The sequence below is a fragment of the Arachis ipaensis genome, chromosome B06 (assembly GCF_000816755.2).
Source record: "Arachis ipaensis cultivar K30076 chromosome B06, Araip1.1, whole genome shotgun sequence".
In the NCBI taxonomy this organism is placed as follows: domain Eukaryota; kingdom Viridiplantae; phylum Streptophyta; class Magnoliopsida; order Fabales; family Fabaceae; genus Arachis; species Arachis ipaensis.
Genome location: NC_029790.2, coordinates 21,159,110 through 21,183,526, shown reverse-complemented (window position 1 = coordinate 21,183,526; position 24,417 = coordinate 21,159,110). Strand labels below are relative to the sequence as shown.

At 35.8% G+C, this 24,417-nt stretch overlaps 1 pseudogene; it reads left to right on the top strand.

Annotated features, from left to right (window-relative positions):
• Positions 1–23,742, top strand: part of LOC107646152 — a 52,759-nt pseudogene extending 29,017 nt beyond the window's left edge.

Here is a 24,417-nt window from a genome sequence, read left to right as displayed (position 1 = left end):
TAAAGATCTTATTGATCCTTTTCGAACTGACCTTTTCAATTTGTTGCATGAGTTTAAAGATTGCTTTGCATGGGATTACCATGAGATGTCTGGTCTCGATCGTTCATTAATAGAACATCGATTAGCATTAAAGCCCAATGCTCGACCTGTGAAGCAAACCCCAAGACATTTTGCTCCTGAAATCAATGTGAAAATAAAAGAAGAAATAGAACGCTTGATTAAAGCAAAATTTATTCGAACTGCACATTATGTGGAGTGGGTATCGAATATTGTCCCTGTGATGAAGAAAAATGGGAAGTTAAGGGTGTGTATCGATTTTCGAAATTTAAATAATGCCACCCCAAAGGATGAATATTTTATGCCGATTGCAGACATGTTAATCGATTCTGTAGCAAGAAATGAAATTCTTAGTTTCATGGATGGTTATTTTGGATATAACCAAATCTTTATTGTGGAGGATGACGTAGCTAAGACTGCCTTTCGTTGTCCTGGGTCGTTAGGTACGTATGAGTAGGTGGTTATGCCTTTCGGTTTGAAGAATGCTGGGGCAATATACCAACGTGCCATGAATGCCATTTTTCATGAGTTTATTGGGAAGTTTATGGAGGTGTATATCGGTGATGTAATGGTAAAATCGATTTCTGTGAGTTGGCATATAGACCATTTAAGAAAAGCATTCCTTACTATGAGGAAGAAAGGATTAAAAATGAATCCTTTGAAATGTGCTTTCGGGGTATCGGCTGGAAACTTCTTAGGCTTTGTTGTTAATAAAAAGGGGATAGCTATTGATAAAAATAAAGTAGATGCGATATTAGCATTGTCTGCACCCAAATCAAAGAAAGAAGTGCAATTGTTTTTGGGAAAAGTAAATTACCTTCGGAGATTCATCTCGAATCTTTCGGATCGAACTAGGGTATTCGCGCCTTTGGTGAAATTAAAAAGTGGTTCAAAATTCAAATGGACCACAGAACATCAATTGGCGTTTGATTCGATTAAGTCATATTTATCAAAAGCTCCAATTATAGCGAATGTACGTCCATCTGAACATCTAAAATTATATATTGCAGCATCTGAAAACACTATAGGGTGTATGTTATCCCAAGATGATGAAAATGGGCACGAACGGGCGGTTTATTACCTTAGTCGAGTTCTAACTGATATCGAGACAAGATATTCCCCGATTGAAAAATAATGCTTGTCACTATATCATGCTTGTATGAAGTTAAAATGTTACATGGTGGCTAAATCGGTGAAAGTAATAGCACAAACTGATCTTATTAAATATATGCTAAGTTTCCCTATGTTAAGAGGACGGTTGGGAAAATGGATGCTATCATTAACGGAATTTGATTTACAATATGTTCCGGCTAAGGCTATGAAAGGACAGGTGGTGCACGAAATTGTGATCATCAACAATGGCGCCAAAGACTTGGAGCTCTCAAACATGAATCACACTTTGTCACAATTCCGCACAACTAACCAGCAAGTGCACTGGGTCGTCCAAGTAATACCTTACGTGAGTAAGGGTCGATCCCACGGAGACTGTCGGTTTGAAGCAAGCTATGGTCATCTTGTAAATCTCAGTCAGCCAGATTCAAATGGTTATGTAGGATTGATAATTAAAGATAAATAAAACATAAAATAAAGATAGAGATAGAGATACTTATGTAATTCATTGGTAGGAATTTCAGATAAGCGTATGAAGATACTTTGCTCCTCCTGAACCTCTGCTTTCCTATTGCCTTCTTCCAATCATTCATACTCCTTTCCATGGTAAGCTTTATGTTGGGCATCACCGTTGTCAATGGCTACTTCCCGTCCTCTCAGTGAAAATGTTCTACGCACGCTGTCACCGCACGGCTAATCATCTGTCGGTTCTCGATCATGTTGGAATAGGATCCATTGATCCTTTTACGTCTGTCACACGCCCAACACTCGCGAGTTTGAAGCTCGTCACAGTCATCCCTTCCTAGATCCTACTCAGAATACCACAGACAATGTTTAGATATTTTGGATCTCAAGAATGGCAGCCAATAATTCTAGCCTATACCACGAAGGTTCTAATCTTAGATTAGAAACCCAAGAGATACACATTCAAGCTTGTTTGCATGTAGAACGAAAATGGTTGTCAGCCACGCGTTCATAGGTGAGAATGGTGATGAGTGTCACATAATCATCACATTCATCATGTTCTTGGGTGCGAATGAATATCTTGGAGAAGAAATAGACTTGAGTTGAATAGAAAAACAATAGTACTTTGCATTAATTCATGAAGAACAGCAAAGCTCCACACCTTAATCTATGGTGTGTAGAAACTCCACCGTTGAAAATATATAAGAACAAGGTCTAGGCATGGTCGTGAGGCCAGCCTCCAAAAGCGTCTAAGATAGCATAAGACTTATCAAAGATTCAAAATACAATAGTAAAAAGTCCTATTTATAGAGAACTAGTAGCCTAGGGTTTACAGAAATAAGTAATTAATGCAGAAATCTTCTTCCGGGCCCACTTGGTGTGTGCTTGGGCTGAGCATTGAAGCTTCCATGTATAGAGACTTTTCTTGGAGTTAAACACCAGCTTTTGTGCCAGTTTGGGCGTTTAACTCCAGCTTTTGTGCCAGTTCTGGCGCTTTGACGCCAGAATTCTTAAGCTGACTTGGAACGCCGGTTTGGGCCATCAAATCTTAGGCAAAGTATGAACTATTATATATTGCTGGAAAGCCCAGGATGTCTACTTTCCAATGCAATTGAGAGCGCGCCAATTGAGCTTCTGTAGCTCCAGAAAATCCACTTTGAGTGCAGGGAGGTCAGAATCCAACAGCATCTGCAGTCCTTTTTCAGCCTCTGAATCAGATTTTTGCTCAGGTCCCTCAATTTCAGCCAGAAAATACCTGAAATTACAGAAAATCACACAAACTCATAGTAAAGTCCAGAAATGTGATTTTTATTTAAAAACTAATAAAAACATAATAAAAACTAACTAAAATATACTAAAAACATACTAAAAACAATGCCAAAAAGCGTATAAATTATCCGCTCATCACAACACCAAACTTAAATTGTTGCTTGTCCCCAAGCAACTAAAAATCAAATAGGATAAAAAGAATAGAATATACAATGAATTATAAAAACATCTATGAAGATCAATATTAATTAGATGAGCGGGGCTTTTAGCTTTTTGCTTCTGAACAGTTTTGGCATCTCACTTTATCCTTTTGAAGTTCAGAATGATTGGCTTCTATAGGAACTCAGAATCCAGATAGTGTTATTGATTCTCCTAGTTAAGTATGTTGATTCTTGAACACAGCTACTTTATGAGTCTTGGCCGTGACCCAAAGCATTTTGTTTTCCAGTATTACCACCGGATACATAAATGCCACAGACACATAACTGGGTGAACCTTTTCAGATTGTGACTCAGCTTTGCTAGAGTCCCCAATTAGAGGTGTCCAGAGCTCTTAAGCACACTCTTTTTGCTTTTGGACCACGACTTTAATCGCTCAATCTCAAGTTTTCACTTGACACCTTCACGCCACAAGCACATGGTTAGGGACAGCTTGGTTTAGCCGCTTAGGCCAGGATTTTATTCCTGTGGGCCCTCCTATCCACTGATGCTCAAAGCCTTGGATCCTTTTTATTTTATCCTTTCCTTTTGGTTTAAAGGGTTACTGACTTTTTCTGCTTGCTTTTCTTTCTTTTTCTCTTTTTTTTCTTTTTTCGCATATATATTTTTTTCTGCAAGCTTTTCACTGCTTTTTCTTGCTTCAAGAATCAATTTTATGATTTTTCAGATTATCAAATAACATTTCTCCTTTTCCATCATTCTTTCAAGAGCCAACAATTTTAACTTTCATGAATCAACAAATTCAAAAAATATGCACTGTTCAAGCATTCATTCAGAAAAACAATAGTATTGCCACCACATCAAAATAACTAAACTATTTTAAAATTCGAAATTCATGCACTTCTTTTTCTTTTTCAATTAAAAACATTTTTCATTTAAGAAAAGTGATGGATTCATTTTCATTGCTTTAAGGCATAGACATTTAGACACTAGTGATCATGTAATAAAGACACAAACATAAATAAACATAAAGCATAAAAATTTGAAAAACAGAAAATAAAGAACAAGGAGATTAAAGAATGGGTCCACCTTAGTGATGGCGGCTTGTTCTTCCTTTTAAAGATCTAATGGAGTGCTTGAGCTGCTCAATGTCTCTTCCTTGCCTTTGTTGCTCCTCTCTCATGACTCTTTGGTCTTCTCTAATTTTATGGAGGAGGATGGAATACTTTTGGTGCTCCACCCTTAGTTGTCCCATGTTGGAACTTAATTCTCCTAGGGAGGTGTTGATTTGCTCCCAATAGTTTTGTGGAGGAAAATGCATCCCTTGAGGCATCTCAGGGATTTCGTGGTGAGGAATTTCCTCATGTCCATGAGTGGGATCTCTTGTTTGCTCCATCCTTTTCTTAGTGATGGGCTTATCCTTATCAATGAGGATGTCTTCCTCTATGTCAATTCCAGCTGAATTGCAGAGGTGACAAATGAGATGAGGGAAGGCTAACCTTGCCAAAGTAGAAGACTTGTCCGTCACCTTGTAGAGTTCTTGGGATATAACTTCATGAACTTCTACTTCCTCCCTAATCATGATGCTATGGATCATGATAGCCAGGTCTATAGTAACTTCAGACCGGTTGCTAATGAGAATGATTGAGCGTTGGATGAACTCCAACCATCCCCTAGCCACGGGCTTGAGGTCATGCCTTCTTAGTTAAACCGGCTTCCCTCTTGAATCTCTCTTCCATTGAGCGCCCTCTTCACAGATGTCTATTAGGACTTGGTCCAACCTTTGATCAAAGTTGACCGTTCTAGTGTAGGGGTGTGCATCTCCTTGCATCATGGGCAAGTTGAATGCCAACCTTACATTCTCTGGACTAAAATCTAAGCATTTCCTCCGAACCATTGTAAGCCAATTCTTTGGGTCCGGGTTCACAATTTGATCATGGTTCTTGGTGATCCATGCATTGGCATAGAACTCTTGAACTATTAAGATTCCGACTTGTTGAATAGGGTTGGTGAGAACTTTCCAACCTCTTCTTCGAATCTCATGTCAGATCTCCAAATATTCACCATTTTTGAGTTTGAAAGGGACCTCGGGGATCACCTTCTTCTTGGCCACAACTTCATAGAAGTGGTTTTGGTGCACCCTTGAGTTGAATCTCTCCATCTCCCATGACTCGGAGGTGGAATCTTTTGCCTTCCCTTTCCTCTTTCTAGAGGTTTCTCCGGCCTTAGGTGCCATAAATGGTTATGGAAAAACAAAAAGCAACACTTTTACCACACCAAACTTAGAAGGTTTGCTCGTCCTCGAGCAAAAGAAGAAAGAAGAGAGTAGAAGAAGAAGAAATAGAGGAGATGGAGGGGGCTTATTGTTTCGGCCAAGGGGGAGAAGTAGTGTGTATGTTGTGTGAAAATGAAGGAGTGAAGATGGGTTTATATAAGAGTGGAAAGGGGGGTATGGTTTGGCCATTATGGGTGGGTTTGGGAGAGAAAGTGGTTTGAATTTGAATCGTGAGGTAGGTGGGGTTTTATGAAGGATGGATGTGAGTGGTGAAGAGAATGGTGGGATTTGATAGGTGAGGGGTTTTTGGGGAAGAGGTATTGAGGTGAATGGGTGAAGAAGAGAGAGAGAGAGAGAGAGGTGGGGTAGGTGGGGATCCTATGGGGTCCACAGATCCTGAGGTATCAAGGATATCTCATCCCTGCACCAAGTGGCGTGTAAAAATGCCCCTTTCTGCCAATCCTGGCGTTTAACGCCAGGTTCTTGCCCATTCCTGGCGTTAAACGCCAGTCTGGTGCCCATTTCTAGCGTTAAACGCCCAGAATGGTGCCAGACTGGGCGTTTAACGCCCATTCTGCTACCCTTACTGGCGTTTAAACGCCAGTAAGTGTCTCCTCCAGGGTGTTCTATTTTTCATTCTATTTTTCAGTCTGTTTTTGATTTTTCAATTGTTTTTGTGACTTCACATGATCATCAACCTACAGAAAACATAAAATAACAATGGAAAATAACATAGATAAGTAAAATTGGGTTGCCTCCCAACAAGCGCTTCTTTAATGTCAATAGCTTGACAGTGGGCTCTCATGGAGCCTCACAGATATTTAGAGCAATGTTGGAACCTCCCAACACCAAACTTTAGAGTTTGAATGTGGGGGTTCAACACCAAACTTAAAGTTTGATTGTGGCCTCCCAACACCAAACTTAGAGTTTGACTTTGGGGGCTCTGTTTGTCTCTGTATTGAGAGAAGCTCTTCATGCTTCCTCTCCATGGTTACAGAGGGACATCCTTGAGCAAGTCTCATTACCAAATAACTTGGCGTTTAGCTTCATGATTGCTCTAAGGTACTTAGCAACTTGCTCTTCAGTAACATCTTCATCCTCTTCAGAGGAAGAATACTCATCAGAGCTCATGAATGGCAGGAGTAAATTCAATGAAATCTCTATGATCTCTGTGTGAGCCTCAGATTCCCATGGTTTCTCATCAGGGAATTCCATGAAAGCCAGTGGACGTCCATTGAGGTCTTCCTCAGTGGAGATCACTGCCTCTTCCTCCTCTCCAGGTTCGGCCATGTGAGACGTGTTTATGGCCTTGCACTCTCTCTTTGGATTCTCTTCTGTATTGCTTGGGATAGTACTAGGAGGGAGTTCAGTAACTTTCTTACTCAGCTGACCCACTTGTGCCTCCAAATTTCTAATGGAGGACCTTGTTTCAGTCATGAAACTTTGAGTGGTTTTAATTAGATGAGAGACTATGGGTGCTAAGTCAGAGTGACTTTGCTTAGAATTCTCTGTCTGTTGCTGAGAAGATGATGGAAAAGGTTTGCTATTGCTAAACCTATTTCTTCCACCATTATTGTTATTGAAGCCTTGTCATAGAGGGATTCACCTTCCTTCTGTCTGAAGGTTTGGACTTCCACTCTAAGCTTGCTCAATTTTTGAGGTGGAAAGAACTTTGCCAAGAAGGCATTGACTAGCTTTTTCCAAGAGTTCAAGCTTTCTTTGGGCTGTGAATCTAACCATGTCCTAGCTCTGTCTCTTACAGCAAAAGGGAAGAGCATAAGTCTGTAAACCTCAGGATCAACTCTATTGGTCTTGACAGTGTCACAGATTTGCAAGAATTCAGCTAAGAACTGATGAGGATCTTCCAATGGAAGTCCATGAAACTTGCAATTCTGTTGCATTAGAGAAACTAATTGAGGCTTAAGCTCAAAGTTGTTTTCTCCAATGGCAGAGATTGAGATGCTTCTCCCATAGAAGTCGGGAGTAGGTGCAATAAAGTCACCAAGCACCTTCCTTGCATTGTTGGCATTGTTGTTGTTTTCGGCTGCCATGGCTTCTTCTTGTTTGAAAAGCTCTGTTAGGTCCTCTACAGAGAGTTGTACTTTAGCTTTTCTTAGCTTTTGCTTCAAGGTTCTTTCAGGTTCAGGATCAGCCTCAACAAGAATGCTTTTGTCCTTGCTCCTGCTCATATGAAAGAGAAGAGAACAAGAAAGTATGGAATCCTCTATGTTACAGTATAGAGATTCCTTGAAGTGTCAAAGGAAAAGAAGAATAGAAGGAGAAGGTAGAAAGAGAAGAATTTGAACTTATCAAGAGGGATAGAGTTCGAATTGTTGATAGTGGAGGAGTGTTAGTCCTTGAATAAAAGAATGTAAGAAGAGGGGAATAATTTTCGAAATTGAAGTAAAAGATTTTGAAATAATTAAAAGAAATTTTGAAAATTTGATTGATGATTTTCGAAAACTAAGATTGGGAAAGAAATTAAGTGATTTTTGAAAAGATTTTGAAATTAGAAATAAAAAAGATATGATTGAAAATTAATTTTGAAAAAAGATGTGATTGAAAAGATATGATTGAGAAGATATGATTGAAAGTCAAATTAAAAAGAGAAAGTTTTAAAATTAAAGTTGATTACTTGACTAACAAGAAATTAAAAGATATTATTCTAAAATTTAAAATTTGATCCTTCCTTAATAGGCAAGTAACAACTTGAAAATTTTGAATTAAATTACTAATTATAGCAAGGATTTTCGAAAATAGTAAAAAAAATAAAAAAATGGAAAGAAATTGATTTTGAAGAGATATGATAGAAAAGATATGATTTGAAAAAAAATTGGATTAAAACAAAATCTTCCCTCTAGTGTCATCCTGGCGTTAAACGCCTAGAATGGCATCCATTCTGGCGTTTAATGCCCAAAATGCTACCTTTTTGGGCGTTAAACGCCCAGCCAGGTACCCTGGCTGGCGTTTAAACGCCAGTTTTTCTTCTTCACTGGGCGTTTTGAACGCCCAGCTTTTTCTGTTTAATTCCTCTGCTGAATGTTCTGAATCTTCAATTCTCTGTATTATTGACTTGAAAAGACACAATTTTGAAAATATTTTTGAATTTTTTAATGATGAGAAACAATAAAAATGCAACTAAGATCAAATAAACAATGCATGCAAGACACCAAACTTAAAAATTAGACACTAGACTCAAACAAGAGACATAAAAATATTTTTGATTTTAAGATTTTATAAATTTTTTTTTATTTTTCAAAAATTATATTGAAAAGAGAATAAAGAGATTCAAAACTTTTAATAAGAATTTCAGGAATCATGCAATGTTAGTCTAAAGTTTCAGTCTAAAAGCTTTATGTTGGGAATCACCGTTGTCAATGGCTACTTCCCGTCCTCTCAGTGAAAATGTTCTACGCACGCTGTCACCGCACGGCTAATCATCTGTCGGTTCTCGATCATGTTGGAATAGGATCCATTGATCCTTTTGCGTCTGTCACACGCCCAACACTCGCGAGTTTGAAGCTCGTTATAGTCATCCCTTCCCAGATCCTACTCAGAATACCACAGACAAGGTTTAGACGTTCTGGATCTTAGGAATGGCCGCCAATAATTCTAGCCTATACCACGAAGATTCTAATCTTAGATTAGAAACACAAGAGATACACATTCAAGCTTGTTTGCATGTAGAACGGAAGTGGTTGTCAGTCACGCGTTCATAGGTGAGAATGGTGATGAGTGTCACATAATCATCACATTCATCATGTTCTTGGGTACGAATGAATATCTTGGAGAAGAAATAGACTTGAGTTGAATATAAAAACAATAGTACTTTGCATTAATTCATGAAGAACAGCAGAGCTCCACACCTTAATCTATGGTGTGTAGAAACTCCACCGTTGAAAATACATAAGAACAAGGTCTAGGCATGGCCGTGAGGCTAGCCTCCAAAAGTGTCTAAGATAGCATAAGACTTATCAAAGATTCAAAATACAATAGTAAAAGGTCCTATTTATAGAGAACTAGTAGCCTAGGATTTACAGAAATAAGTAATTAATGCAGAAATCTTCTTTCGGGCCCACTTGGTGTGTGCTTGGGCTGAGCATTGAAGCTTCCATGTGTAGAGACTTTTCTTAGAGTTAAACACCAGCTTTTGTGCCAGTTTGGGTGTTTAACTGCAGCTTTTGTGCCAGTTCTGGCGCTTTGACGCCAGAATTCTTAAGCTGACTTGAAACACCAGTTTGGGCCATCAAATCTTGGGCAAAGTATAGACTATTATATATTGCTGGAAAGCCCAGGATGTCTACTTTCCAACGCAATTGAGAACGTGCCAATTGGGCTTCTTTAGCTCCAGAAAATCCACTTCGAGTGCAGGGAGGTCAGAATCCAACAGCATCTGCAGTCCTTTTTCAGCATCTGAATCAGATTTTTGCTCAGGTCCCTCAATTTCAGCCAGAAAATACCTGAAATCACAGAAAAATACACAAACTCATAGTAAAGTCCAGAAATGTGATTTTTATTTAAAAACTAATAAAAATATAATAAAAACTAACTAAAACATACTAAAAATAATGTCAAAAAGCGTATAAATTATCCGCTCATCAACAGGTCATTGCAGATTTTTTTGTAGACAATTCGAAAGATCTGAATGACTAGGGGGCAAATATAGTTGATGTAGAAGTCAATTATTGTAAATTGTATTTTGATGAATCTAAACATAAAGATAGCACGGGGGTTGGAATCCTCATTATCTCACCAGAGGGTATTACATCAGAATTCTTGTTCGAATTAAAGTATCCTTGTTCCAATAATGTAGCCGAATATGAGGCTTTGATTTTAGGTTTAGAAATTTTAATCGACAAAGGAGCTTTAGAAGTTCAAATTCTGTGGGATTCACAATTAGTTTTAAAGCAGTTGTCGAAGGAGTTTAAGTGTAATAATGAGACGTTACAAAAATATTTAGTAACTGCTTGGGAGTTATTGACGTCTTTTCGGAAAGTTTCTTTGGTGCATATTCCTCCAATTCATAATGAGATTGCTAATGAGTTAGCCCAAATTGCTTCGAAGTATCAGATTGGTCCGGAAAATATTAAGAAATTATCTAGTATATATCCATCAAATTTTAATACCAACAAATGAGAGAGAGGTGTTATGCATGGATGAATGGGAGGATTTCGATTGGAGAAAACCTATTGCTCGGTATTTGAAAGATCACAATATTGCAGTTGATAGAAAACTAAAGCTATGAGCAATGGACTTCGTTTTATTGGCCGATGAGTTATACAAAAAACGGATCGATAGAAGTTTGTTGAGATGTTTGAGTCGAGAAGATCAAAACATTGCTTTGGGTGAAGTTCATAATGGAATATGTGGTGTTCATCAGGCAGGAAAGAAAATGAGATGGGTGTTATATCGCAATCATGTATTTTGGCCATCTATGATAAAAGATTGTATCGTTTATGCAAAAGCATGTCAAGAATGTCAGAAACATGGTTCGATACAACAGATTCCCGCGGCTGAATTGCATTCGATAATAAAGCCATGGCCATTTAGAGGTTGGGAATTAGATCTAATTGGATTGATTCACCCCCCTTCATCGAAGCAGCACAAATTTATTTTAGTGGCTATTGATTATTTCACGAAATAGGTTGAAGCAGTTCCTTTGTTAGAAGTTGGTCAAACAGAAATAATTGATTTTGTCGAGGAAAATATCATTCATCGATTTGGAATTCCTCAAACGTTAAGTAATGACCAAGGAACTATGTTTACTGGCCAGCAAATTAAAATTTTTGCGGCTTCAAGGAACATTAGTATGGTTACTTCAACTCCTTATTATGCACAGGCTAATGGGCAAGTAGAGGCAGCAAATAAGATATTGATTGGCTTGATTAAAAAGCATATCGGGAATAGGCCTCGAATGTGGCATGAGACTTTAAGTCAAGTGTTATGGGCTTATCGGAATTCACCAAGAGGTTCAACAGGAACCTCACCTTATAAGTTGGTGTATGGTCATGATGCAGTATTACCATTGGAAATTAATTTGAATACCCTAAGAGTATCGAAGCAGAGTGAGTTGCCAGTTGATGACTATTGGAATGCAATGTTTGTTAAATAAATGAGCTAGATTCATAGTGAATCCTGGCACTTGATAATGTAATTCAACAAAAAGAAAGTATTGCTCAAAGTTATAATCGTCGAGTTAAGGAGAAATCTTTTAAGATAGGTGAGTTAGTTTTGAAAGTTATTTTACCAATGGAAAAGAAATCAAAATTTCTTAGTAAATGGTCCCATAACTGGGAAGGTCCCTTTCAAGTGATAGGGGTATTTTCTGGAAATACCTATCAGATTAAAGACATCGAGTCAGGAAAAATGGTTAATTCGATTAATGGGAAATATCTGAAATATTTCTATTGCTGGCAAATATAGAAATTCAACAGGCATAAGTTCAGAAAAGGAGGAAATCATTACAAAAGTAAAATAAAAAATAAAAAGGAGTTCAAGATGCCAATAGTTTTGCCAAATCAGAGCGCAGCTTTGTCCTTTTATTTTCCAGAATCGTAAGCATTTCAATATGCTTGAACTTGTCAGTTTGAATTTTCTTGAGTTATTTTTCATATTCTCCCCACTCGGTATCGATTAAGATAAGTTTCTGGATAAGGAGATGTTGCTCTTGTTGTGCTGCAGCCAGAGGTTTGGCTAGGGTGGCTCGATCTTGGCGTATGGTGGTAAGTTGTTTTTGAAGTTGAGCCAATTCTGCTTCGAGTCTTGCTTCTTCTTGATCATGAAAAGCCTGAACGGAAATAGCATGAGAGATTCTCACATCAAATTCCTCACGAGAGGATTGGATTGGTTGAACAGTTACAAGACAGTTTTCTATTTTAGATTTGGTTGTATCTTCTTCATTTTCAGTTTCCTGAAGCTGAAACTGAGATGCAACGCTATCATTGAGAAGTTGTTTGAATTCTTGGATTGAAGCAGAATATGGTGTGTTGGTTGGGAATTCAAGAGAAGAATTCAAGCAGTCCTCCAGGAGTTTGTTGAGGATTGGATCATTAACCCATGAAGTAGGTGGATGATCCAAAAGTTTGATGAGTGATCGAAGTTGTTCCCGAGTGTCAGGTTCTAATTCGATTGGAGGTCTTAATGTGGCAAGCCTTGAAATTGCTGGAATAGGAACTGGTACTTTGTTTTCTTGGATAATTTTATTTAGAAAAGAAATCAGGTCATCCAAGGTAGCACTAGTTGGAGTGGTAGGAACATTCGATGTCCCTGGTCTTGGTCCCGAAAGGGTTTGGAGTGAAGGATCAGGTTGTAATTCTGGAGGGGTCTCAAAAACCTTAGATCGAGAGGAATCTGAATTGGTAGTGTCAGTGGCTTTAGAAGCAGAATCGGAGTCTGGAACCGTTTGGTTCTCTTCAATTAGTGCAGCTTGATTGTTTGGTGAAATTGATTCAAGTCTATGTGTCTCTTCTGGAGAATGATGCAGAGGATTTTCTGTCAGATCAATCACTTGTGTTGTGTGAAGAAGAGGTGGACAAGTAGCAGGAATTGATTACAGGGATCCTATGAATTGAATTGAATCATGTGATGTGGAGTGCTCTGGGTCATTTTGTTGTTGAGGTATTAGTTGATCGAGAGCTCCAGTGAAAGAAGCCGCCTGGGCAACATTAATGGGCTAATATAAAATGTACACAATTATGAGTTTAAGATTTATTTTTAAACTAAGTAAGAGGTATATAGTGATGGATGTGTTACCTGAGGAATTCTGGACCTTAGTATTAGCTGAGAGCCAGGATCAGAATCGGCTGCATCTTCCGATTGAGAGGAAGCAACGAGAGAATCCTTGTTGGTTAGTTCACTTTCATCATCACTTTCGCTTGATGATTTCAAAACTAGCTGTTAAAAGTTCAGGATCAAACAGTTTTAAAAAATGTATAATAGTAATATTCGAAGGACATTTCGAATTTGAAAGTGGAGTTATGAATAGAAGAATTACTCTGCGAGAAGTTTTAGTATGAGTCCTTCTGATCTTAGGTGGTGGTGGCCGAGCAGCTTCAGCTTTCCTTTTGTGTGTCCTTTTTGGAGAGTTTTCAGTAACAGTTGCTCGAATAGCAGTTTGCTGGATGTCTTCAAAGGTACGGGTATACCTTGAGTAATAAGCGGTCCACCATTCAAGGCAGGATTTGGTGATAAATGAACTGCGTTCATAAATCAAGAAGTTGAAGCGGTCTCTTCATTTTTGATTTTTTAAGAGACAAGTGTTGAAATCTTCCTGAGAGGTCAGAGTAATTTGACAGAACGGTTCACTGTGTCGAGGTTGAGGGGTTGGGATAGCCTGAGTGAATCCCAACTGTCTTGCGATCAAATGAGGAGCGTATAAGGTTATTTTGAACCTTTCCTTCTTGTACTGTGGTAGCCCTATTGGTATTACTTGAACAGCCAATAGATGTGCCCAAGTTCGATTTGCAAGTTTGCTTTTCTCATTAGTGTTTGGAAAGAGGAAACCATCGAGCCAGACAGGACCGCAGTTGCGACGCAAAAAAGGAGTGAAATTGAGTTGATCATTATCAAAATTTCTGCAAGAATGGAAAAGAGAGAAAATAGCCCAAAATTTGTCTTCGTCCGATTGGGCGTTTGGAAAATTGGGTTTGTAATCAGACAAATGAAAACCTTCGATGTGTTATTTTTCGGTGTTGCCCCCTACAGGTTTTATCATGTAGTTTTTGAAAATGGCATTCAGCCATAATTGAAGAAGCCAAAGTGGACCTCCTGTGTTGATTATTTTTTTGTCCTGGAGGTCACAAACAAGTAGGCTAAGTTCTTCGAAAATGTGTCCGAAAAGAAGATTGGCCAAATTGAGAGCTTTTCCTTCATGTAAAAGAGCTGCTAGAGGAAGGAAAAGTTTCGACATTTAAACACTTCGAGAGCAGAACAAAATTGCATTTAGCCAGTAGAATAAAAAGGCTACATGTTCATCATTAGTGATTTCTGTACCATCCTCACCCATATTATGAGCGATGAAGTCACTGTAAGGGGTCTTGAAAGTGACGTTGTATTGATGTTGAGGTTGCATGTCAGGAATGCAGTCTGGAGAATTTATCGGGAGTCCTGTAATAACGGCTACATCAAGGAGAGACATTCCGATCATTCCACAAGGAAGGTGGAAATTATTGGTAGTTCTGTTCCAGAAACATGTCACTGCTCCAATCATCCAAGGATGTGTAGTGAGTGAAAAGTGAGAAAGCCTTAACAGTTCTTGTATTCCTAGGGCTCCCCAGGTAGCACCCTTTGTGGGTTCGAGGCATTGATACCAAGTTATAAAATTGAACCTTCGAGGTTTAATTTTTGGGTTGTTTTGAAAAGGCTTCTGATTAATGAAGTGAGAAATGTTAAAAGCTTGGTTTATCAGTAAATCTTCTCCTTCAACATTAGGGAAGAACGAAAGCTTTTTCTTTGCCTTTTCAAGAGTTTCAATCGGTCCGAGGAAGCAGTGTGTATCTGAACCGATTGTGAAGGGGATTAGAATTCTGGTATCATTGACTTTTAGATGGGGGTCATCAATGATTTTATCGTTGATTTGATTAAGGATGCGAAGGGCTGGCAGAGATGGCGGTACTGTTGCATGGCCTTTACCCTTATCTTGAGTAGCGGCACGAGAGGAAGAACCAGCCATTGTCAAGGAGAATTGAAGGTTGGAGATTTTGTGAGAAAGTTTGGATGCGAAGGAAGTTCAGAGAATAATGAATTCAAGAGATTCAAATAAAGAAGGAAGGGTGAAATTTAATAGTATCACTGTAGCCGTTACTGTAGAAGAAATGCAGATAGAGGTAACTTCGTGAAGAAGATGAAGTGGTGGAAATAGAAAGCGCAAGCCTCGGGAGACGTGTCGAGTGGATCAGTAGTAATGGGGAGTTTAAATGACAATTATTATTGGTTTGAAAATTAACGTCTTTTGGATTAAGTGTTTTATTGTTCGATAATAATATCGAAGCCAACCACATTAATCCAAGGGGGCAATTTGTTGATCGAAGAAGTATTTTCGATAAAAGTGGGTTGAATCGAAATTAGTTAAGTGTGGTCTCTCGAGAAGACGCGTATGCGCAGGTTTGAAGTTTGAAGTAATCGGTGCTGAAATAGATTTCGTTTATTTTGTTAATCGAGTAAGCCAAATCGAGCAGAAGATTCGATTCGAAGAGATGAATAAGGCCTTCGAAAGAGTTGATCGATTAGTTGTGAAAGTGGAAAGTTAATAGCTTTTATTGCACGAGGAGATCATGGGGAATATCTACAATCATACGGCGGAAACGATTACCAAGGAAGACTGCATTGTATTTAATTTTAATTAATTACCAATTAATCGTCAGTTATGTAAAATTAGCCTATAAATATTAGAAAATCTTAGTGAAGAGGGGTTGGAACTTTTACTTAGAAAAAACACTCTAGCACTCTCACATCCCAACGAATTCTTGAGTTTGCAATCGAGTTACATTTTCTATAGGATTCCTTCCATCTTCTTCTTTCTTTCATTTCATTTTTCTTGTAAACTTAGCATTTCAATTAATTTTATTTATCAAGTGTTCTTTACTCTCTTTAATTAATTTATCCTTCTGCCTTAAGTCTTTTATGTTGAAGTCTTTAGATCAAATCGAAGGCATTTGATCGTTTTCCTTTAATTTCACTGCAAACCTTTCTTTTTGTTATCTATTTGTTTTTCGAAACTTCAATTTCTAAGTTTTAATTATTAATTTACAGATTTACTATATCTTTATTTTTAAATTTGGTCTAATCGAAGACGCTTTTGATGCACTTTTAGAAAATTGGTACTCGCACAGAGGAGTAGGTTTCGCTCCTAGATCATTAGATATCAAACCACCATCGATTTGTAAAAAATCGACAAAACAAATACTATGTAATTAAAAATACGTGTAAAATTTTATATTTGATATGCATCAAAATTAAATTAAAAAAAAAAAACAAATGAAAAAGAGAAATGTTGCCCATTTGATGGAGAGGTGGTATTTCCGATGGAGACATACGTGCTTGCCAATAAAGGCCAAAGCAGTCACGCAGCCACACCATACACATACAGCATAAATTCAAACTAACACCTCCTCAGCTTGGCCACCAAATTCCTAATAATATTGTAGAATTATACCTCCATAAATACAGCACCTATAAGCTGGTCCCCCATGCTTCAAACCTCTTCATTCCAAATTCCAAATTCCAATTATGGCCAATTATCATTAGTTGCTTTCTTTAAGACTTGCCTTTCTTGTTCTTTTTCCAGAGCTCGTTGGCTCTGTCTTTAGCTCACTGTTACCCAACCAAGTGCAGCTTTGAGAAACTAGGGGCACTCGAACCCACCAAACAGGTTGAGTCTGAGAGTGGTTTTGCTGAGTACTGGGACTCCAAGAATGACCAGTTTTGTTTTGTGCTGGATAATACATATATTAATTTTATTCTATTCTCGTCACTGAATTTTTTATTCTCAAGGCTTCCTATTTTCTAATTTTCACTGTTTTGTTGACGAGAATTTAAAATAAGAAAGCAATACAAAAATGATATTTCCTTTATGAAACTGGCACAATACCCATCGAATTCTCATGGATGGTTGAAAGAAAAGAGTGAAATGTGAATAGTCATGGCAAAAGTTGCTCAAATCAAGGAAGAATTCTCTACTATCTAACACTCAATAAAATAAAAGGATTTTGTTCTAATGGTTTTAAATAAACACTTAATCGCTGAAAGTTTTCAAATGAGTAAAATATTGTTTTGGTTCTTAAAATTTTTGCCAAAAATCAAAATCATCTCCAACATTTTTTAAAAATTCATAACATCCATTAAAATTTTCAAATGGTTCATTCCATTAAAAATAATCAACTTTTAGACGAATTTGCTCCTCAAACTCACTGCCAACCCCCCTTCTCCTGGACCCATCACTGCCACCCCAGAACTCTCCCGTCGCACCTCTCACTATCCAAGACGACAATAAGCACTCACATCAACAATAAATGAATGTTCATGTGAATGATGCTGCTATATGGCCTAATTCTGGATAAAAACCATTTAGGTCAAAGTAGCCTTTCCTTTTTCACTGTCCATTTCTTTCGGCTTAATGTCCATATTCAAAAAAGAGAGGACTTACCAAAGATATTGATAGAGACAGAATAGATGAGTGCAAAAGATATATTTTAAATATGAGGATTTGGTGGGAATAAAGTAATAATTTGAGAAATATTGAATTTCTCTTGCATAAAGTTTTTCAAGAGGAGAATGCTAAGGGCCAACATCTTAATAGGGAAAAATAAGAGTTCCAAATTCAAGTCAAATCCAAGCAAATATAATGCAAAATTCAATGGAAAACTACATGTAAATTATTAAGAACTAATCTTACTTGCGATTAATTCTTATGGAGAGAGCCAATGTCTTATGAGATATAATATGGTTTGGATTTTCTAGATTTCAAGTTCAAAATTGACATAATATCAAAACTAATTGGGCTCAAATTGCAGACTCACATTATTTGTAATTTGCATAATGATGATATGCTTGAGTGATAATATGAATTTGCATTAATTTTATGAGTATTCTAAAGACGTTGGATAAAAGAATATACATTTATGTTTACTTGCATTTCATTCAGTGTTTTGCCTATGATTCGGATTAAGTATGAGAATTTGAATATAATGTACTTTTAGCAACACAATAGAATATCATGTACTCAACATAATTTAAGATGCAAATTATAATTAATTATATTTTTTATTTTAAAACATTTAAAATTAATCTTAATATAAATAAAAATAATTTAATATATTGAATAAATTAATAAAATAATATAAGTTAACTATTTTTTTTTTATCAATTTCGTTGTGTTTTTCTGATTATCTTTAAAATCACAACTTTTTTTTAGTTTGATCATGAAATAAAATTAGAGTCATTGGTATATACTATTAAAAAAAATTAACACTATGCAATTATATTTGTATATATAACATGTTCCTAAAATTTTATATGCAAAACTTAAGACTCTGTATTTCTTTGTTTATGCCATAAAAAAACATTGTTATTACTTATCATGATCCGTATTGATTTAAAAATTTGAAAATTTTTGTATGTAGTAACTTTATTTCAGTATCAATATAATTTCACTACCTTTGAGTACTAAATTAAAATTCAAAATGAAACTAAAAAAAAAGTAAAGAGTATAAAATTATTGATTGAAAAACACTCTAAATAATAAAAAGCTAAATTAACTTTAATATTAAATTCATTAATACGATTTTAATTTTATATAATAGTTAGATAATAGATTGAAAGTAATTTTACACTACAATATACCACACAAACAAGTAAATGACTTAAATTTAAATAAGAAACTTTTTTTATTTATGCATGCATGATAACTCCATGGTCTATAAATGCTTCATGGATAACATATTATACATAGCTCCGAATGATGAGCACTGGAGTTGGAGAGTATGGTAGTTTGTGTCCACAATAGTTGCCTTCTTGCAACGACGCTTCATAGGAAGAAAAAGAATTGTTGTAAAAGCTATCCAATGAAAGAATAATTGATAAACAAATGATATTTTCTTCTAACATATATGGTCTTTTATAGTAGTAAAATAAAAATGGAAAAAATAAAATTTTATATTTTTATATTAGAAATAGAATTTGATATTTATCCTAATAAAATTATTATTATTATTATTATTATTATTATTATTAAAAAATACTAACAGAATATTAAAATAAATAAATTAAAAAATACTACCAAATCAAATTAATATAAATTATAATAAATTATATAATATTTAAATATCTAATCAAATCAATTAGTTGATATAGTTTGTTTATCGTAATAACTTGTATTTCATGCGTTAAAATAAGTAAATTGGGAAACACTCTCAAAAGCATGCCACGTCAGCTCCATCATTAAGTGCAGAAATCCAATTTTTATATAATAAAATAGAATAGATAGAATAGATAGATTAGGCCGAATTTATGAATTGGTGTAAAATTTTTTTGGATTAATCTCTACATACAAGTGTTTTGCATTTACAAGTTTTACAAGTTTGAACGAAACCTACCCATTAAACGCGCTGCTTATGTTACGTGCCTTTTTAACAGAATTTTAAATCAATTCAAATCAATTAAAGCGCAAATATATAACTTACATTTTTCAAAAGATTTCGTTTCTTTTTCCGAGTTTCTTGCCAAATTTGTTGGATATCCTTCGTGCGTTCTCTCTTTGTTTCGTTTTTTTCGATTTTCATGGTTTCTGAAATCAAGCTTTGAAATCGTTTTGAAGATAATGGAACTTCAGAAATACACACAAACGATTACAGAAATACACCCAAACGATTACAGAAAGGATTACAGAAATACACCCAAACGGTTACAGAAATATACCCAAAGGATTACAGAAATACACCCAAAGAATTTAAGAAATACACCCAAAACCAGGGAGAGACAGTATATTTCTTCTTGAAATCTTTTAATGTTTTGATGGTTAAGGATGAGGCACACCGCAAAGACAATCTAGAAGAAAAACCTAGAAGAACAGTAAAACAGTACCTTAAATAATGTTTCTTTCTTTTTTCTAGTTATTTTTTATGGAGATTTGTATATTTTCTTCTTGATTTCCTCTACTCTTCGTGAGGAGTTGGAACGTTTGGGTGTCCCTTGAATGTTTGATAGTTTGCGATTAGATTGAGGAAGAAGAGGAAGAGTGAACGTGTTGTAGAAAGGGTGCATGTTTTTTTTTTTTTGGACTTGAAACAACTTATATAGCTTGTAAACCAAAAAGACTTGTATGTATAACAGACCTCAAACTTTTTTATTATTCTCATGAACTAAGTTAAAAAATTAATTTAATAATCTATATTATAAAAAGGATTTTTTTATAATTTTATTTCTACCAGAAAATAATATCATAAATTCGTATAGATAACATTATGTTCATAAGAAATTGCATACCCTTTAAAGTGAACAGGAATAACAGAAATTGCATACCCTTTCACTCATCCTTTTTCTTTAAATTTCAGGTTTTTAATTCTCTCTAGCTTTTAACCTCTCCTAACTTCGAATTGAATGGATCCTTGATATGTATATAACATATTGTTCATTATTTTACATGCAGTCCTTTCTGCCGTAAGTGGAATCAGTACATCACTGGGTCAAGGTACTTAAACCTTAGTCATGTTTAAACTTACAAATAAAATAGGAATTATAAAATGATTTGATAAATTTAATTAAATCATTATTTAACAAAAAAAAATTTAACTATTAACTTTACATAAAAATAATTAACTTAAGTTTTTATCGATTTACTTCTAAATGATACAGATTTATTTCCTGTGAACTCACTGAAAATTGTTACAAACTTTCAATTAATACTTATATACATATATCTTTCTTTTCCTCTAAATCAGAAGCTGTAGTAGGGATCACTATAGTGATCTTAATTGTCCTATTTTCAATGCAACGATTCGGTACGGATAAAGTGGGATTCTCGTTCGCACCAATTATCTTTGTATGGTTTGCATTTATTGGGGGAATCGGTCTCTACAATTTGTTCAAATATGATATTGGAGTGTTACGTGCTTTTAATCCGAAATATATAGTCAATTACTTCAAACGCAACGGTAAGAAAGGATGGTTATCACTTGGTGGAGTATTTCTATGTATAACAGGTGAGTTGCATCTATATGCCTTGTTTATCAATATTGTTAGTTAAGTTGTATTGTTCTTTAATTCTAATTAAAATTCGTATAATCATAGGATCTGAAGCCATGTTTGCAGACTTGGGTCACTTTAATGTACGAGCAATCCAAGTAAGTAAATAAATAAATTTAAACTTGTCTTTGTGAATATATTCAATTTCTTTAATATTAAATTTTAGAATATACCCTCAAATTCGTTTCAAGGAATTTCAAATTGGATAGTTTGCTTCCTAACAAATTTTACTTATAATAACATTTATTGAATCTAAATTTCTTCTAATAAAAATTATTAAACATTTATTTATTTAATACATATTAAAATTTTGATTAATAAATTATAATGGCACTCTAGTATTTCTAAAAAAAAAATATAGCAAAGTGTGATTTAATTTTCACTAACATACATTATCATTATCACTATCATTAATGGCGCAGATGAGCTTCTCTTTCATTACATGTCCTGCAATATACCATCAATCTAATTCTTTTAATTTAATAATCAACAACATATTTTAACCTACATTTTTAAATATTAATAGCCAAAAATAATAAATTATAATGGCACTCTAGTATTTCTAAAAAAAAATTATAGCAAAGTGTGATTTAATTTTCACTAACATACATTATCATTATCACTATCATTAATGGCGCAGATGAGCTTCTCTTTCATTACATGTCCTGCAATATTGGCTGCATATATTGGGCAAGCAGCATTTCTACGGAAGTTTCCTGGAAAAGTGAAGAATACTTTCTACGAAAGTCTACCACGTAAGTTGAGCAATCAGAGAAAATTCCTGGAATTTATGATCATTAGTTAGTAAAGTCCTATCAATCAATTGTCTTATCACATTATTGTGGTTTGTGATGAACATTCAGACTCCATATATTGGCCAACATTTGTGGTGGCTGTTGGTGCTGCTATCATAGCAAGCCAAGCAATGATTTCAGGAGCATTTTCCATCATATCGCAGGCCCTGAGTCTAGGTTGTTTCCCATGAATTAAGGTTGTGCATACTTCTACTAAACACCAGGGTCAAGTGTATATTCCAGAGGTCAACTACATGTTCATGATTGCATGTATTATTGTTTGTGCTGCCTTCAAGACCACAGAAAAAATTAGTCATGCATACGGTAATTAATTTTGCTTATAATATCTATCTAATCATGTTAGCGGCTGTTTTTTTTTTTATTTGCACATAACATTTTTATGAGTGATTTAGCGGCTGTTTTTTTTATTTGCACATAACATTTTTGAATGTCTGCATATATTACTTTGCATTACGAAAAAATTCTAAATACTTTTTATGTGAACGATACAGGAATTGCCGTTATTGGGGATATGATGATCACAACAACGTTGGTTTCGTTGATAATGTTGGTGATATGGAAGAAGAGTATATGGCAAGTTGCTATTTTCATTTTGGTATTCGGTTGCACAGAAGCTCTGTATTTCTCATCTCAGATAACCAAATTCACGGGTGGAGGTTTTCTTCCAATTGCTTCTGCTTTGTTCGTAACAACAGTAATGGGAATCTGGCATTACGTGCACAAAGAGAGATACATGTTTGAGCTCAGAAACAAGGTTTCCAGTGAGTACATAAGAGAATTGGCCGTCAACCCAGACATAAGCCGAGTTCCGGGAATGGGGCTTCTCTACTCTGAGCTTGTTCAGGGGATTCCTCCAATATTCCCTCATCTTATTGCCAGTGTGTCATCCATCCATTCAGTCCTTGTCTTCGTTTCGATCAAGGCCATCCCTGTCAGCCGAGTTGCTTTGGAGGAGAGGTTCCTATTTCGCCATGTCGAGGCTAGAGAGTACCGAATGTTCCGGTGTGTGGTGAGACACGGTTACAAGGATGGACTTGAAGATCCTATCGAGTTTGAATCCCAATTGATACAAAATCTTAAGGCCTTCATTCAACAAGAAAGTTTTATGCTTACTGAGGGGGCTGATGTAGCAGAAAGTAGTGATCAGATGGCACTCAAAGAAGCAGAAGCACAAATATTGCAGGAAGGAACTAAAGTAAGGTCTGCTAATTCTTCCAGCAGAATAATTCCAAACAATAATAACCAAGGCATTGTGTCTCGTGCCTCCTCGGATCCCATCGTTCATGTGGCACCTAACAAGTTGTCCACTTTCTCTGATCCACCCATCCAGGGTGCTGAAGATGAGGTCAAGTTCATAGACAAGGCAATGGAAAAGGGTGTGGTGTATATGTTAGGCGAAGCAGAGGTGGTGGCTCAACCAAATTCATCTTTCCTCAATAAGATAGTTGTCAACTATGTTTATAGCTTCTTGAGAAAGAACTTCCGCCAAGGGGACAAGTTGATGGCAATTCCTCGTAAGAGACTTCTCAAGATTGGAATGACATATGAAATATAACTCTATATTTCAGTGCACATTAGTAGGAATCGCTTGCTCCTTCTCTTGCTCTCTCACATTCACCATTTGATACATCATACATGTAAGGTCATTTTTTTTAGTGTCTTAATATATAGAAATAAAACAATCAAGTATCAAATAATGAATATAACAGAGCAAGTGCCTAAGAATTTCTCGGGGCAAAGGTCTTTGATGATTCACTGAAACATGTCAATAGCCATATAAATCATGTATATCTAGTACATCTGTAACTACTAGCGGCAAAGCTTTTTTTTTGTTGTATCTTAGCCTATGTTTTAATTTCGTTCTAATAATATATATATCATTTAGTCTTCTTTATCTAAATTTTAATTTGTTTAACTAAGATTTAAAATTTATTTATCATGTACCTTAAAAAATAAATGGTAATTATTTGCACTCATATTTAAATTTTTTTTTTCCGAAAGAATAAATCTTTACTGATTAAGGCAACATAGGACTAAGAAAATCCAATGATGCTAAGTTACAAATATGATCAGGAGCTTCTTCTAGCCACAACAAATCAGGACTGATAAAAGCAAGGTTAGCTAAGCCATGTGCAACTCTATTACCCTTCCCTCTTTACATGCAAAAAAATAATTGATCTAAAGCTATGTGTCAAAGTCAGACAGTCAGCTATAAAGAACCAAAATAGTCATCTCCCACCTTCCTATTCTTGAGAGCTAGTATCACCTCAGCATTATCACTTTCAAGAACAATATCCAAAAAACAACAATCTTTAGCTAATTTCAAACCCAAAACACAAGCTTGAGCTACAGCTATGTGAGATTCCACCTCCAAAGTTAACTTCCAGGTCGCTGCAACCAGAATATTCCCATCTGAGTCCTTCTCTACTGCACCCGCACCAGCCACCTGATTCACTACCAACACAGTATTTGTATTCACCTTAATTTGGTTTAGAAGAGGTGGTGACCATGACTTTTGGCACTCCGAAAC